Consider the following 16,621-nt stretch of genomic DNA (forward strand, 5'->3'; position numbering starts at 1 on the left):
TTTAACTTTGAACAAACTGTTGCCATTTAATCATTTAAATTTACAGTAAGTTACTGGCAAACAGCGGCATAACTACAGCAAAATTTTTACAGTGAACATTTTGCTATATGAAGACCAATAAAGCAGAATAAGAATGTAATAAAACAAGTTAATTTCACACAAATGAACATTTATTTAAAGGTGCAGTGTGTAAATTTTAGCGGCATCCAGTGGTGAGGTTGGGAATTGCAACCAATGGCTCAGTCCACTGCTCACGCCTCATTTTGAAACTATTGTACCTGCCACTGGGAAAACATGTAATTGACGGAGACAACTTAGTAAAAAAAGTATGTCCATTAAGGGCTTCTGTAGAAACATGGCGGCACAAAATGGCGACTTCCACGTAAGGGGCCCCTCTGTGTATGTAGATAAAAACATCTCATCTCAAGGTAATTAAACCATAAAAATTAATTATAAAAAGGTCTTTATACACCCCTGATAATAAAGTTTGTATATTTTTTTGCACTTCTATCAAGAGATCCTTTTAAAAATTACACACTGCACCTTTAAAATTAAGATTTTAAGATTTTCTTTCTTTGCTTTTTTGCTTCAAACTATAGAATGCATGAGCTGCCTTTTGTCCTTTTTGGAGCTTGGCAGCCCCTGAATACTTTTGCTGTATGGAAAATAGCACAGTGATATTTCTTAAAAAAAAAATTGTTCAGCTAAAGAAAGCAAAGAGATTTGGATAAAAATAATGACGAATTCTCATTGTGTAAACTATTCTTTTTAGCACCAGAACAAAGTCAAAGAAAAAGTTTGCATGAACAAGACAGAAATGAGAGGATGTGAGGAAAGAAATGCATAAAGGAGATGACTGTCTTTGCCAGCATTAATCTGATCCAGATTTCCAGCGGAGGTCTGGTGGAGGGGATTTTCAGCCCTGTGCCAGAGAGAGACAGAGAGTTGCACAGACCAGACCGACCCAAATACAGTTGTACTACTAAAGTTCTAATTTACGATCCTAGATTTTTTGGGTTTAGAAGACATTTCTGCTCACATTATATTTCTGTCTCTGACACACAAACAAATTCATACTGTTAAAGGGATAGTTTACCCAAAAATTAAAATTGTGTCAACCCTCATGTTGTTTTAAGCCGGTATAAGTTTGTTTATTCTGTTGAACACAAAATAAGATATTTAGATTAATATTTTTTGGTGTATGCCATTTTTAGCTTTTGTGCATACGCAGTTTTATAAATGAGGCCCCAGATCTGTACCATTATGAACAGATGAGAATTCATACGTATTTTACAAGTTGGCGAATTCGTATGAATTACATAAATGAAAAATAAAACCACTCCCCTACCCCAAACGTCACGGGGCCAAAAGCAAATCGTACAAAAATGTTTAAATGTGGTTGTAGGAATGAACCCCCTTACGAAAATTAACCATGGTTTTACTACAGTTAAACCCAATAATCAATGGTTAATGTAGTAAAGCCATGATAACCACAAAATAACCATGATTTTGACAACCATCGTAGACAGAAAAAGAGCTGCTGACTTTGGCGCGGATGAGGTGCAGATCCGGCCTGGAGTTGTCTGCTGTCTGGGATGGTTTTCAAAAACCATAGTTAAACCATGGTTAGTGTATAGTAAAACCATAGTTTGCTGATTGTAATCAATACCCTGCTGAAAAAAACAGCATCAAACCAGCATGGGAATGCTGGTCTATGCTGGTTTAGCTGGTGGTCACCAGCACAAAAACACAACATATGCTGGTATGCTGTTTTTTTCAACAGGGTACACCAAAAAACCATGGTTACTTACTACACTTTTATCACAATAAAACCATGGTTAATTTTCGCAAGGGGTGCATTCCGCCACCTCGTAAAATACAAATAGTCGCGAGATAGCGTTGAAAAAGTAGATGGACTGGATCATTCGACTTTCACTCAAGAACTCATTCTTTGAAACTGAAGCTGATCCCGGAATTGAGAAAAAAGATTACGTCTGATTATTTTTGCTGCAGAGACCACACGCGTGCAGAAAGATTCATTTAACACTCGCTAATCAATCCAAGATGCATTCACAAACATCCTGCACACGTCAACGAATAACAAATCAAACTCACTGTTGTCCACAACAGAAGAGACGCATCTGCTTTCTTCTCCCCCCGCCCGTGACTCAACCTCTCACTTTACTTCTCTCTCTCTCTGTAGTGGTTTGAGAAAGTTCCAGACATTCCTGAAAGGATTCCGCTCGGCAGCAGCCAGTCAGAAATTCATTCCAGAATAGCAAGACTACGACTAAAAATAGAGACGGGGAGAATTTGATGAAAGGAAAAAGATGCCTTATAAAAACTTACTGTGGTGGTACCATGGTTCACTGATGTCAAATGCTAAATACCATGGTTCTAAATTATTACCATATTTATATACAGGCTACTATGGTATTTTTAGTGGTGCTTTGAAAAAAAATGGCTACAAATATGGTATTATGTATTATTAGGTATTAGTACCATGGCTAAACTATAGTATTATGACCCTCTTACAAACTGTTTAAAGGGATAGTTCACGCAAAAATGAAAATATTGTCATCATTTACTCACTCTCATGTTGTTACAAACCTGTATACATTTCTTTGTTCTGATGAACACGAAGGAAGATATTTTGAGGAATGTTTGTAACCATAACCGATCATTAGCCCCATTCACTTCCATAGTAGGAAAAAAGAATACTATGGAGGTGAATGGGGCTCATGCATTGGTTACAAACATTTCTCAAAATATTTTCTTGTGTTCATCAGAACAAAGAAGGTTTGAAACAACAATTTTGATTTTTGGGTGAACTATCCCTTTAAAGGAACACACCGACTTTTGGGGATTTTAGCTCATCCACCGAATCCCCCAGAGTTAGATAAGTCCACACATACCTTTTTATCTCTGTGCGTGCTGTTATGCTGCGTTCAGACCAGCCGCGGTAGAGGAGTCAAGCGCGAGTGATTTCAATGTTAGGTCAATGTAAAGACGTGTTGACGCGCGTCTGGAGGTCTTGCGGCATGAATGAGGCATTTAGCGCTGTGCGGTAGTCGCGATTCCAAACTAGACGCGCGAATTGAGCGTTGCTGCGGCAAACGTGCGAGTTGAAAAATTTTAACTTTGGCGGAAAAACGCGTTAACCAATCAGGATTTTTCTTAGTAGTGACGTGATTACAGAAAGCGAGCGGAGTTGCAGAAACCGCTCCCATGACGCAAATTTCCATGTGAATGTCTCGATGACTAAAATTACGTCAAAATTAAGTCAAATAAAACGAGTAAACTCAAAATTTTCAAGCGGCAAACTAGACACGGTAGACGCGAATTTGAAGCCATAAACGCGGCTGGTTTGAACCCATGGTAACTCTGCCTGACGCACCCACCGCTAGCCTACCTTAGCACAAAGGCTGGAAGTAAATGGCTCGTGGGTCCAGCTAGCATACTGCTCCCAATAAAGGGCTTGTTACAGTTGTGCGTAGGTCCTACGGCATAGCCGCGACGGCGTAGGTTCCGCGACGGTTTTCATGTATTCTTTTGCGTCATCGTCCGGGTCGACATGCAAACACAAGCGCAGCCCGCTGGTAGGCAGTAGGGGTGACCCCGAATAGTCGAAGATTCGATGCATCGATAGGAGAAGCCTGATTCGACTACCAATCTCACAGTCGAATCGTCGCAGATGTGTTATGAAATGAGGATCATTCAATTTTGGCCGTATATGGGTGCACACATTATCTGATTTCACATATAACAGCTTTCTCACAGTATATTAATATACTGCATATTATGATAATGCTGCAAATAATATCTGAAGTAGCAGCTTTCAATAAATATTTTTAAAATGCGTTAATAAATCCAACAACCCCTGTGACCACGTCCATAAGAGGTTTCTATGTTAATAAACCATTGCCTCTTTGTTTCTACATTAAAAGACAAAGCTGGCAAATTATATTATGCCTTTCGTTCTTTTAATAATTTCTATATTTTATTTTATTTATAAATCACTTTGGGTTATCTGATTTAACAATTTGGCTTGTGTTTTGTTTCCGTGCACTTGAGGCATTTTGCATATTTGTTCTGCACTTTGTAACTAATGACCTTATTTTATTTAAAAAAAAATATTTATTATAAACGTAAATTGTGATCTAATTTAAGTCTGTAAATTTTGGATAGCTTTTCGATGTTGCGCTATTGCGTGCTGGCCATGCTTGCGCATGTAATTTAGCCGAACGGGTAGGTGCTCTGCGTCTCATATTTAGGAGTTCATCAAACTAAACGTTAAAAAACGGATGTTTTTCGACGAGTATAAGTTTTTAAAATGTATTTAAAACATAGTGGTTATCTTGTCAAAACAGGTAAGCCGTTTTTTTTATTTCGGTGATGAAACGGAAACTAGTATCTGCACCGAACCTATTTCTGCCTGACACGAATGTCTTTCTTGTGATTTAATATTATGGTGGGTCGGTGTTTACTTTCAAATGATAGCAAAGAGATTCCTGAAATAAATAATATCATCCGGTCTTTCTGTATCTAAAGTGAATACAGAGATGATCAAAGTCAAAGCAAGCAAGCAGGTATTTCTGTGCTAAATAATAACGCGTAGTGTCTATAAAATCATTAATTTCAGTGTTTTTCTTGTTATAAATTAACGTTTAATGAATTGTATATAAAGATTAGTTTTTATCATTTACAGTCACAATCACAAATTATTTGTCATTTCTCATTTGTCGGGTTTTTTTGGTCATGACTGCTTTGACGCGCTATCTCCAAATTAAATAAAACACTTAATTGTAGCCGGAGTTTCCAAGGTAGGATCCCCTTTGTTATTTTTTTAGGTTTAGTTATCAAAATGTATTTTTGTGTGATGTTCTGTAGATCGTGGCTTTAAAATGTTATGAGGAATAATTAAACAAATGTTGCCTTACATTCGACCTTAAAAAAAATATATATATAAATGCATCGTCAGTTTTGTCTTCGTTTATTACTTGAAAGACAATTTTGGTCACTTTATCAGAAAGTTGTTTATGTGTGCTGCTTGTGAAAGAAAATAAAAGTTACCAATTTGTACCTGGTCTGGCCCCCTCCCAACCCATGCACACAAACATAGATGATTCGACTATCGGTCGACTATGGAAAGATTCGACAATTCTGATTCGAATATGTAAATCCTTAGTCGAGGACACCCCTAGTAGGCAGTAACCACGCGTGTAATCACAGTAGCAAGTAGCAAGTTAACCCACAAACGAAGAAGAGACAGCAACTTGTTGTATATAATTTGAGAAGACAAGCAATGATGGAAGTAAATAAACAGCGACTTTTGATGCAGTTTGAGTTAAATCACTCCTCAACTTGGCTCATCTTTGTTTTCACCATCGCAAATACCTATGACGGAGTTTTTTTTACCTGACGGGAGGGGTTCTGGTGGACCAATCACAGCGCTTGCGGTCCACGTAGATCCAACACGTTGTTAAAATTTTTGCGAGGTGCATGTCAGGCTACGCAGAGCTACGCACAGGCTACGGATAGCCTACACCGTAGAACGTACGCACGACTATAAATCGGGCTTAAGTGACAAAATAACGGCAACATTTTCCTACTTATATCTTATGATTTGTATAGTCTCATATGACCTTGTTATTTGTACACGCTGTGACTATACAAATCACAAGACATAAGTAGGAAAATATTGTCACTTATTGGGAGCAGTATGCAATGGAGATAAAAAGGTATGCACTTATCTAATGGGGGATACGGCGAATAAGCTAAAATCCCCAAAAGTTGTTGTGTTGCTTTAAGCTTTGTATAGCCTTCATTCAGGACCATAGGATACATAAAATAGTACATTACCATCTGATACCATCAGTTTACAACGTCACTGCCAGTACTTTAAAAAGTAAGTACTGGCACATACAACACACTCCACATTGTAGCAGACAAACTCTGACTCAGTCTCTCTGTTTATTCTGTGTTCTGAGCCCTGCTGTGTTTTAACCACAGCAGTTCATGCTCAATAAGGAACATCACATCAGCGAAACGCTCGGAGGGAAAGCACAGATCTCGGCTCTCGATCCCATGATAAACTCCTGTCCATCACAATCCAACACAACACAAGCGCTCTTTCCTTTGAAACTGTCACCAGAGGGCTTCTTTAGCGCCCAGCTTACTTTTAAGAACCAAATCTCTATCCGTCTAAAGCTTTACTAGTCGTCTTTACATCGTCCAGTGTTTTTCAGTGGTAGCTGGCTTTCCTCCAGTAGGCCGACTTTGCTGAATCTTTTGATGTCCTGCTTGAATCTGTAAGAAACACCCACTGATGCATAAAGACGTGTCTGAGTGGGAGAGGAATGGAAAGATTTTAGAGCAGATTCTTCAAACAGCTGCCCTATTTTTTGCAGTCGGTTTAAAGCAAAGACTTATTAAATAAAACAGTGTTGTATTTTGTTGGGCATTCGGATTTGTTTTAGCTCACTCAGTGAACAATTACCCTGCGTCCCAATCTGCATACTATCCATATACTAGTCAACATTTAAAGTGGATCAAAAAGATAATCAAAGTTGTCTTAAAACAAGCATATATATTGGGTATTGGTTTTAAGATAACTTCTATGAAAGGTTTTAATCCACTTCAAATGTTGACTAGTGTAGTATTTGAAATTAGAATTAGTACGTCCCAAACTGATGTATTATTCGGAAGGGACACGTTCAAATAATCTACCTTATCACCTTGTTATTGTGACCAGCTGTTAACCATCAGCAATCGGGTGTACCTGATCAGCATTAATGGAAACCTATATAGACTGGCAATCGACTTTTAAACCACAACTTCTCGTCTTGCACTAGCCGTGTGATGCGCCAGCGCGACCTTACGTATTGCATAATCACGTCGAAAGGTTTGCGGACCTTTTTCAACATTAAACTAACACAAAGACATTAATTAGTATCATTCTACATACAACAACGTCTGAACGGTCCTCTTTCTCCACACTTGTAAATACTGGAGTGGTAGTTTTGCATACGTCACGCGCAATACGTAAGGTTGCGCTGGCCCTTCAGACGGCAAGAAGTTGTGGTTTAACTCTTTCCCCGCCATTGACGAGTTATCTCGTCAATTAAGAAAAAATATTTGCATGAAAAAACATGTTCCTGGTGAGTTTTTACGGTTATCTGTAATACCGTGATTATCCACTAGATGGCAGTTACCCAATTTATAAAAAAATTGAAAGCGAAATAATTTTTTTTTACACCCCATGTATGTTTTGATAATCATTCTGAATTTGATCTTTAACAAAATTCCTTCACAAAAGTTTATAAGCAATTTTTTTGATAGGATTAAATGTTTTTCCCCTGTTTTATTTGTTTGTTTATTGTTTGTTTGAAAGCAGAGGGTCTGTTCTTTTATTTGATATATTTGTATGTTTATATATTTTTAGAAGAAAATTGTCCTGGAAGGTATTTTATAAAACTTTTGTGAAAATTGCAGAAAATGCTGGCGGGCAACTTTTAACAAAATAGGCTGATGGGGAATGAGTTAAAAGTTCATATTTTTAATTTTTCTTGCCAAAAATGACAATCTTTTTGCTAGATAAGACCTTTATGCCTCGGTTGGGTTCATTTAAAGCCCTTTGAAGCTGCATTTAAACTGTAAACTGTTGAGGTCCACTAAAGTCCATATTGAGAAAAAATCTTGGAACATAATTTCTTCTCGACTTATTAAAGAAAGACATCAGCATTTTTTATTGTTCATTGGGTGGTAAAGTAATATGTAAATAAGCTCAGAGACGATAGGAACACAAAGGACCATCTTCGTATTACTGTTCTTGCAGAAAAGTTTATCTTTATGTGTAAAGGAGATCAATGCACTCAAAAGTGCTATAAAGTGATTTGTAATAGAAAAGTGATATGAACCCAAACATTTAAGATCTATTAAAGTAAACCTACAAAGTAAGAAAGATTTTTTGTTGCACTGGATAAATATATAGTACATCATCTTTGCACTGTAGCTCTCATCTGAGTCAGTTTTCCTAGTCCTCTCTCTCTGTCTGTCTCTGATTTTCCTAGGGCAGTTTTTTCTGTGATTAAAGCTTCTTTTATTCTTTTGATTCTTTCTTTTATATTCGGCCTATTTCAAATAAAGTTCAAAGTCAGAATCGGGGAGAGGAAAAGGCGTTTGTGTCGAGTGCTGTTTGGAAAGGGCTGCGAGTGGAATCTTTGAGATTTTATTAGTGGGAAAGTAAAGAAACTGCTGATGTATTTTACATGCCGTAGATTTAAAGCTAAAGGCGAAAGCATTTGGCATTTTAGAAAGTGTTTACAGGGCTCTTAATGTTTTTTCAAACGATTACATTTGTTAGAGGAGGAGCCACTCAGGTATTTGCACCAGCGGCTGCAATTCTCTCAAGTTTAGGCTAGCAGTTTAATTTGACCTTTTGTTTGTAATTGACCAGCACAAATAGAAATTTTTACAACAAATTTATCCAAATAAAATGAATTGTTTTATATTTTTAAAACCACCCACAAATATATCAAAATTAAAATGAAATCTGGCCCCAAACGTTTCTGACTTTTAAAGCAACACTATGTAGTTTCCATGTAAAAATGACAGACAGCTCCCCCATGTGGTTGAAAAGCGCAACAGTGCCTGGTATCAGACACTCTTCTGCAGGCAGGGAGAGGGGCGGGGCTGTGTTTCCTACCCTCCACCGCCACTTTCAGAGTGTGCTTGTGCCAGCTAGGAGGCTGCTCAGGTTGCAGCAACAGTACAATTTGTCCAGTTAAAAGTTGTTCTATCACTGAAATAATTTTAGAGACATTTTTTAAAGGGAAAAAAACTACATAGTGTTGCTTTTAAATATTTATGATCAGAAATCATGTTGTGTGGGGGGAACCTCGAGGACAAACGCACATGCACGCTGTAGATTGTCATGTGAAACAAGATGATGTATAGCACTCATATTTTTCTTTTTGATAAATCACTTTGCTGTTTTCCTCACTTTTATAAGTTGCTTTGGATAAAATTATCTGCTATATGACTAAATGTAAATGAAATGTATTGTGGTAGTTTCTGGTCCTAACTTTCTCTAGTGACTTGCTGAGCGTGTATATGTATCTATTTTAGGAGGTTAAGCTTCATGTTTATACATCACAAAATATCTGTACACATCAGCAGATTTAACTGAAGATGAAGGTGTACACTCGATACCATCTTCTTTGGCTGTCAAAGAGGGAGGAGAGCACCCATGATATCAAAGCTCTAGAAAACCTTTCGGTGATGGATGGCTGTGTGGCTTCTTTGACAAGGGAGGGGTTTTACTTCACTTTTTTCTCTAAAACAGCAGTGAAATATTACATGGGAAAGAAATATTTTTTTTAAACAATTCCTCTCTCAGCGGAGACCCCCCTTCGCTCGTATATGTTGATGACAGACCTCCATCTTTACCCTTCGTCCATCGCATGCAACACTCTGGAAAATCTAAGGAAAGGGGTAGAACAGGGTAAGACTGTAATGAAGGAGGTAAGGCAAGAAACAACATGATGTGCAGAATGAAGGAACAAGATAAGGACGAGATGCTTCTGAGATAAAACATAATCATATAAAGGTGGGGTGTGAATGCCAAATAAAGTCTCATAATCCAACTATGATTTGATTTACTGCACATGTTTGATTTTACTCATTGAGTTCACGTTGATATCAATCTTTAACATGATCTTACTGTCAATATTAAACATATCGGTAACGCTTTAGAATACTGTTTCATACCAACCCAGTCTCACAAAATTTCAATATAGTCACATAAATGTTTGATTATTTTTCATGATATTATTACAAATTTCCGTGTTTCTGTGAATTAACAATCTATTTTGCTCTCCTTTCTGTTGCTTTCAGCAGATTGAAAAAAGATGACCAATTTCTAATTTCTTCTTTAATCTACCTGTATAGTTAATCAAAAAACAGCTAACTTTTAAAGATGCTTAAAGTCGCCATGAAACGGAAGTAGGGATTGCCTAATTTTCCCCGTGGTGACGTATATCCGAGTGAAACCCGCTTCTGAAATGAAATAAGGCAGGACTGGATTTGAATTTGTCCATCGAGATCTGATTGGATCATTTGAATTTGGGTTGTGTTGCTAATTGCTAATCGCAGAGATCTTCTCCTGGACCCCGCCCACCTGCCATTCCATATGACCGAAAGTAAAGACAGATCGTTTTGAGGAGGGGAGGAGATTTGCATTTTTGATTAAAGATTATGAGGGCACATGAATAAAAAAAAAATTATGAAGCTCACAGATAAGTCATTTGTAAAAATTACCCCAATATTCCAACACAAAATACAGTTTTCCATTTCAATTTCATTGCGACTTTAAACCTGTGTGTGCATTCAAACTAAACTTGCTGTTGTAATAACTTGCGCATATTGTGACATCATGTGCATACCCCCAATTAAAGTGACAAGACACTGGTTTCAATTTAAAGTATGGCCAAAATCAACACGATAAAGTAGCAAATTTAGCAAATTGCTAATATAGTAATGAATACAGTTCCCTATCAAAAGCTATACTCGATCCTGTGCTGCTAAGCGCTATGGGGAAACGTCTTTATTGTTGACTAGCTGAATATAGTGTTTTTTTTTCGGTTCATGTGGGGGATAATTATAATAATGACGCTGATGATATCTTTTTCGGTTCTGCGGAGTTTGATAAACCAGCCTCCAAGCATTCCTCGCATGATAAAAAGTCGGTCGAGGAGCTTTTCAAGGTGGTAACACGCGCGGTGGCCACGTTGCAGATTGACTGGCCTCGCGAGCCAGAGAACCCCAAACAAAACAAACTAGCGGATAGGTTTCTATCCAGTGACAAAAGGGAGAGGACGAAACATGAGCCTCTCCCCTTCTTTGAGGATTTCCATGGTGAATCGCGTGTTTTCATGCCCACGGCGTCAATTTATTCGACTATTGTGGGTGCGAAGACGCGCGGATATACCGAAATGCCACAGGTGGAGGAGACGCTCGCGAGTTATCTCTCGCCTGGGTCGGCATCCTCATTAAAGAAGCCTACCCTGCCCATGAAGCCGTGTAAAATAACTTCAGCTCTCGTGGGCAAAGCTTATCAAGCTGCAGGCTGATATGTTAAAGGATTTCAGTGCAGGCGAGACGATAGATAAAGAGACATTTGACGAGTTGCGTAGGGCTACAGATCTGTCTCTCTGTGTCATTAAACAAACGGCTCGCGCTATCGGCCATTCTATGTCTGCTCTGGTAAGCACAGAAAGGCATTTATGGCTAAATCTGTCAGGCATAAATGAGAAGGATAAAACTTTTCTTTTAGATGCCCCTGTTTCCCCATTGGGTTTATTTGGTGATGCGGTTGACTCCGTGGTTAAGAAATTCACTGAAGTTAAAAAGCATGAGGGAATATTCACACAGTTTTTGCCTCGCCGCACGCAAGGGGAGGGGCTGTCACTCACGGTCACCCGACCTCTTACCGGTCTTTCAAAGCCGAGGAACATTAAAAAGGATAGCGTAGCGAATTATGTTTCCCCGCGAAGAGCTTGGGAATCGACTCGTCACACTCAGCAGCCCCAAGGGCGGACCTCAGCACTTTCATTTATAATAAGAAACAATCCTGATGGTTCCACTCTCTACAGTAGGGCTCGCCGGCGGGGCAGGGCATATCATATTACATCAGATCGCTCCGTCCCGCTGCCTTTACGAAGCCTCTCCACCTCCGCCGCCTCTGGGCTTGCGGGGGGCAGCGGTTTCCAGCATAATGTTAAAGACCCCCTGTCTTCAATGTTAAAGGCCCCCCGTGTTCCTGCTGTCATTCAGGGTGCAGGGTTTTTTAGCATTCCCCCAAGAGGAAATGACAAAATTAATACCATTATCAGAGAGTCTGGCAGCGTTGAAACTTCTGCCAAGCGTTTCTGCTTGGGTAATAAGCACAGTACACATAGGATACAGAATCCAATCTATTCGTCATCCTCCGCACTTCAATGGCGTGATATTAATTTCCGTGAGACCGGAACGAACGCATGTACTGTTGCAAGAAATACAAACTCTACTGATGAAAGGGGCTATAGAACATGTTCCCCTTCCAGAGAGAAGGTCAGGCTTTTACAGCAGATACTTTCTGGTTCTTACAGTCGGCCTAGCTTTATCACCCCGCACATAACCAAAATCTATGGATGCAGCACTGGCTCCATTGAGACTCTGGGGCATCCGCATTTTAAATTACATGGACGATTGGCTAATGCTAGCAAAATTGAGAGAGGTGGCGCTCCAACACAAAAACATTTTGTTAACACATCTACTTTTTCTAGGGTTGAGACTCAACGCCAAGAAAAGCGTTCTTTCTCATGCCCAAAGAACGACTTATTTAGGGATAGTCTGGGATTCGATTACGATGCGGGCACATCTGTCTCCCGCACGAATTGCGACCATTCAACATACCCTGAGCAGAGTCAGGCTAGGCCAGGATCTCACTGTGGAACAATATCAGAGGATTTTAGGGCTCATGGCATCAGCACCCACGGTGATTCCTTTGGGGCTGTTGCATACGACGCCGTTTCAGTTGTGACTCAGAGCCGGAGGGTTTCATCCAAGGGCCAACCCTCAAAGGCTAATAAAAGTGATGCGCCGCGGGCTTCGTACACTAACTATGTGGATAAGACCCCGGTTTCTTGCCTTAGGTCCCACGCTATGGGCGACTTGTCATTGCAGACTGCTATGACAGACGCCTCCCTGACGGGCTGGGGTGCGAACTTAGATGGTCGTCCAGCTCAAGGGGAATGGGAGGGTCATCAGCGCGGTTGGCACATCAATTGCCTAGAGCTGACGGCTGTATTTCTGGCCCTGAAATACTTTCTCCCCCAACTAAGAAGCTGTCATGTCCTAGTGCGGGTGGACAACTTAGCGACAGTCTCATACATAAGTCACCAGGGAGGTCTGCACTCGCGCAATTTGAACAGGATAGCGAAGCAGATTTTTCTCTGGGCTCAGGACAAGTCCCTGTCACTCAGAGCAGTGTACATCCCGGGGAACCTGTATGTAGGAGCGAATTTACTGTCCAGGCAGACATTATCGACTGGGGAATGGAAACCCCACCCAGACATAGTGTCTGAGATATGGACCTGATTTTACAAAGAGGACCTCTTGGTCTCTTTTCAGATAGCGCAATGTCTCCTTTACTTCTCTTGCCTCTTACTGATAGCACCGCATTGGCCGAACAGAGTATGGTTCTCAGAGATAATATCTCTCCTCAACGGCTCGCCTGTCTCATATGATAATGCATTCAAGGCCCAACTTGTGGAATCTCTATGTTTGGCTCCTGAAGGGTACCAACTGAGGGACACAGGCTTGTTGCCTGATGTTATTGACACTATTTTGAGTTCAAGGGCTCCTTCCACTAGAAAGAATTATGCCTTTAAATGGGGTGTCTTTGAAGCATGGTGCACGACACATAATGCAGATCCTGTTAACTTCCAGATTGCTACAGTTCTGAGTTTTCTGCAGAAAAAGCTGTCAGCAGGCTTAGGGCGTACAGGTGAGTATACAGAGAGGTACACTGGGCACTTGGCTTTGGGCGTACAGGTGAATATACAGAGAGGTACACTGGGCACTTGGCTTTGGGCGTACAGGTGAGTATACAGGGAGGTACACTGGGATCTTGGCTTTGGGCGTACAGGTGAGTTTACAGGGAGGTACACTGGGCTCTTGGCTTTGGGCGTACAGATGAGTATACAGAGAGGTACACTGGGCACTTGGCTTTGGGCGTACAGGTGAGTATACAGAGAGGTACACTGGGCTCTTGGCTTTGGGCGTACAGGTGAGTATACAGGGAGATACACTGGGCACTTGGCTTTAGGCGTACAGGGGAGTATACAGGGAGGTACACTGGGCTCTTGGCTTTGGGCGTACAGATGAGTATACAGAGAGGTACACTGGGCACTTGGCTTTGGGCTTACAGGTGAGTATACAGAGAGGTACACTGGGCACTTGGCTTTAGACGTACAGGTGAGTATACTAGGCTTGAAATTAATGCAACTCACTGACCCGTAGGTAGGCAGACGTCAAGCTTTAGGTCTTTGGGGCTTAGATGGAATCACAGCCACAGATGGAATCGTACACGGTGGGTAGGATGAAGTAGGGCACCACACCGATGATGTACTTTACGAGTGGACCAATCGCTTCCCTCTCCTCTCTTCCCAACAACGTGACGAGAGATCAAGACAGGGGCGGGCATCTGCAAACACTCAACAGGCGTATGATCATACACCACAACAGCACACTTACTTTCTTCCACACAACAGCCAGTTAAAGCTCTTCCTCCTTCAAATGCTCCACACAATGTTTACAGCAATTTTCTTACTTCTTACAGTTGGCACACCACCACCAGGTGGAGGAAGGGATTACGAGTCACAGTCGGGTTGTATAATAGGTGTATCAGTCGTCCACCGACACCAGCTCACTTCCTTCAATCCAGGGCTCTCCTCTTCGGCCTAGTGAATGATCGCTGACAACATTGACACAGCACCACACTACAATTCTTCAAGTGTACACACGTCAAAAGACTCACCCACAGCACGCCACACACACTCACGGTGAATTAGGGTCTGATCACAGCGTTGGGCTGGGAATTGGTCTTAAACAGCAGAAAGGGGTTGATACGGAGGATGACCAAATGGAGACGTCACATCCACGACTTGTAACCACACTCTTTCCTTTTCATAGCTAGCTTCGGCTTGCCCACCACTCCTTTCTATGGGTGGGGCCGTATACAAGGTGAGCGAGCACTTAGGAGATGCACTAGGACACACAGTTAGCAAGCAATGTCACTGGCAAAACCACAACTCCACATACTCACAGTTTGTTGACTCTCGACGTTTCCCTCTCTCTTCCAGAGGAATAGCGTATACAAGGTTGCTAGTAACACATTCCTTCGTTCCTTCCAATGTATTTCACAATGACTCCTCAATATCCACATGTCACACCCCGGGGCTGGCTACTAATAGGCTAAGCCACGCCCCTTTTTAACTTCCACCTCGAGGAGGTCCCCAAAGCCAACCCAATGACCAGACAACAACGAGTATAAAATAAGAACTTTATTTATTTAAATATTTAAAATGAACTTGGGAAATGGGAAAGGGGCAATTAAAACTAATACTCTAGGCTCTGCCCTCCAGGTAGGCCGTGGCCTGAAAGAGTAACGAGAAAGGAAGGGAAGGGGGGCAACAGGGGTCCAGAGCACTGCAGACCGGGGGGTGTGAGACTCGGGCTCCTGTCTGGTCTTGACTATTCGTGGCGCCCTCCTCTTCCTCCTGGAGGCAGAAATAAAACAAGATGAGTGTTGGACCTAAAGTGTCCCTTTAGTTTACCTTTCTCCTTGTGGGGTTTGCCCTCCGTGCGTGTTCTGGGGGGGGTGGTGTCAACAACGTTTCTCTATCTCACATGTATCTCTTTCCTCTCCTTCTCCTACAGGTGGCTGCAGACACAGGGAGTCGGTCACTACCAACTGCGAGGGACCTCCCCTCACCTTCACTTGGAACGGAGTCGGGTAAGTAAAGGGTTCCTTCCTTCTTCTCTCTCTCTCTCTCTCTCTCTCTCTCTCTCTCTCTCTCTCTCTCTTTCTCCACAGGCGGCGATCTCCTTTTCCTTGCTCTGCCGACTACAGGCTGGACACAAGGACCCAGTTAATTGGGACTGGTATGTTCTCACCTTTCTGCTGGATACAACGTACAGTAAGCACGGGGTGAACACAGTTTCTACTCGTGTCGTTCACTCTCTCTCTCTTTTTCTCCACAGGCAGCTGCTGGAACACGGAGACACAGTTATTTGGACTTGGTCTGTTCTCACCTCTCCGCTGGATTCAACATACGGTACGTAAGTACGAGATGCACACGACTTCTTCTCGTGTCGCTCACTCTCGCTCTCTCTTTCTCCACAGGCCGCGGCTGGGACACAGAGACACAATTATTTGGACTTAGTCTGTTCTCACCTCTCCGCGGGATTCAACGTACGGTACGTAAGTACGGGCTGCACACGAATTCTCCTCGTGTCACTCACTCTCGCTCTCTCATTCTCCACAGGCAGTAGCTGGGACACAAAGACAAAGTTATTTAACTTAGTCTGTTCTTAACTCTCCGCTGGATTCAACGTACGGTACGTACGGGCTGTACACAGCTTCCCTTTTCTCAATATGTCACCTGTCCAACAAGACATATGAAATGTTTAGACCTCTGTTATGGTACCGTTAAAGGAGCCTATAGGTCATTTAGTAGGGCTCCCCTTGGTCTGTCTGACCATAACGTTGTTTATTTGGTTCCGGTCTACAAAGCTGTCCTAAGGAGAACAAAACCCGAACGACGTTTGGTTCCGGTTTGGTCTGATGAAGCTACCCAGGAGCTAATAGACTGTTACTCATGCACAGACTGGGATGTATTTAAGGAAGAGTGTTCAGATTTGGATGAACTTGTTGACACTGTTTCTGCTTATATAAGTTTTTGTGAAAATGAAATAATTCCGAAAAAGGCCATTTCTATTTTTCCCAATAATAAACCATGGGTTTCAAAATCTGTTAAAAATATTATCAACCAGAGGAATATTAGCTTTATGCAGG

The sequence above is a fragment of the Paramisgurnus dabryanus genome, chromosome 23, assembly GCF_030506205.2.
Source record: "Paramisgurnus dabryanus chromosome 23, PD_genome_1.1, whole genome shotgun sequence".
NCBI classification, from domain to species: Eukaryota; Metazoa; Chordata; class Actinopteri; order Cypriniformes; family Cobitidae; genus Paramisgurnus; species Paramisgurnus dabryanus.